Here is a 2,274-nt window from a genome sequence, read left to right on the forward strand (position 1 = left end):
ACCTGAACAACCTTTTCCAAGTTTTCATAAAGTTTTAGCAATTTAAATATTGATACTGCATCTAGGTATTCAATAACTATAATTGCATATGTAGTGCTTTCCATAAATTAAAATCCTCAAACGCATCTCAAACCAAGATGGTATTTCCACATCATACCTATTTAAAAGCAAATATAATAGATACTATTCCTAGTCATAAAACCAGATAAACCCCCCTACGCCGTTCAAAAGGCAGCAATATCTAGTTTCCCTACATCTATTAAATGCGTGCTTTTGTGTTGAAAATCAGAACATGGGAAAAAAAAGTCAGCTTTTTCCCTTATGCACCGCTGAGAACAAGCATAATCCTCTAAATGTTTTCTTTTTTTCTTTTCTTTTTTTTTTTAAATTTCCTTACGGTGTTATTTCTTCAAGACAACTGAGTGGGTGGAGAAAGAAAAGTGATAAGGAAAACATTTTCATCTTGTACATCTTCCTCCAGCCCCTAAAATTCTCATCTGACACGTTGTGACATGTGTAGTGGTGTCAGCATCTCTTCAAATCTAGCTCCCTTCACGTTGGACCCTCTCAGGTTGGCTTCTTGAAGATCACACCCAGAGAGATCACACTTCTCTAAGTCAGTTCCTGCCAGAGTTGCTCCTCTGAGGTTACAGTTCTTCAACTTTGCATTTTTTAAGGTAGCCACTCTCAGGTTAATTCCTGTCATCTGACTTCCCTCCATATCCACACCTTTCGGATTAGCACCTTCTAAATTGGCTTTAAGACCAGAAGGATCCTCAAAATTACAGTTTCAGGGATGCTCCTTCTGCATTAGAACAGCATCTTGACTCCCTGGAGATTTGCACAGTCAAGCACGGATCCAGAGAGATCAGCTCATTCAAGATTTGCACAGCAAAGAATTGCATGTGCAAGATTGCAGCGGCTTAAATTGGCCATTTTGAAGTTACTGTATCGAAGGTTCAAACGAGAAAGATCAGCACCACTGAAGTTCAAACCCTGGCATCACAGTTCTGACTTGGTTGGAGTTGCTAGCAAAAATCGGACAAATTCCTTTCGGAATATTGGTGAATGATCCTCCAGTGGTTGAGAATTCTTTATTGCCACTTCTAGGTGTTCAATCAATGAGTAAATACCAAAAAATCTTGCTTCTTCTAACACACCCAATAAATTAATGCCATCATTTACAACGAGCTGTCCATGATGCAAGTAGTTCAAAATGGGTTCAAAGTACTCAGGACTTTGGTCAATTAAGAAAGCTCCTCTATGATCTTGCTTATTTCCCAGACACCTTTGTCCTTAAACATATGGACCAGCATACTGTCAGGTTCTTTATTCACTAAAGTGCTCCATGTAGTTGTAAAGTACCGCTCTCCAACATTTAATGTCAGCCAGTCTGTGGAATCCTAACAATCCTTCAGGAGGCTTAGAATCTATCTGAGGATATTTCCGTTCTTGGGGCTGCTGTTCAGAAACAGGGCCACCCGCCTCATCGTGCTGCCCCGCTGGGTCCTGAGTGAGCTGCCACCCTCCCACCTGGTCCTCCTCCCACCTTTTTCTCCTCCCACCCTTCCCCTCCCTCCACCCACTCGGATTCACCTCCCTTTGCCACCTTCCTGCCCTTGGAGACATACCACATACACGCCGGCTTTCTTCTAATGATAATACCAAGATTAATGAGCTGAACAGAACATACATTGAAAGCATTGTGATTAACCGACTTGTAACAACTCCCTAATGGTTCTCTTATATTTTTGGGATTATTATAAATAAGAAAATGGCACTTCAAGTGGTTGAATCTCAACTACTTCAAGGTTTATTCTCGGGTCAGGTACTTTATCCTCAAGGTTTTATAAATATATTCCCTTCATTTATATTTCATTCATTCTTTCATTCCCCCAGACATGTATTAAACAGTTTCTTTGTGCTAGGCTCTAAGATGGATACAATATTGTCCATTGACTTTGCAGCTCACTGTCTAGCATGGGAGAAAAGTCTATTAGACACATAATAGCAAGTAGAGTGTGCTAGCGGCTACCTTAGAGGTGTAGTCAAAGTGCGAAGAGTCATTGGAAAAAAAAATCTTTGTAGAGATATGAGTCTTGAAGTTGGAAAAAAGCAGAAGGGGGTACTCCAGGGAGAGAGATTATGATAGGCAAATGTGGAGGTATGACTGCATGTCATGATTAGGAACTGCAAGATTTATTCTGTCACAAAGATACATCCACACATTGTTCATTGCAGCACTATTCATAATAGCAAAGACATGGAATCAAC

General features: G+C 40.3%; 1 pseudogene; it reads right to left on the reverse strand.

Moving 5' to 3' along the window:
- Positions 1–401: 401 nt before the first annotated feature.
- On the reverse strand, positions 402–1,331 carry LOC102143833 (BTB/POZ domain-containing protein KCTD9 pseudogene; annotated as a pseudogene).
- Positions 1,332–2,274: the final 943 nt, after the last annotated feature.

The sequence above is a fragment of the Macaca fascicularis genome, chromosome 8, assembly GCF_037993035.2.
Source record: "Macaca fascicularis isolate 582-1 chromosome 8, T2T-MFA8v1.1".
NCBI classification, from domain to species: Eukaryota; Metazoa; Chordata; class Mammalia; order Primates; family Cercopithecidae; genus Macaca; species Macaca fascicularis.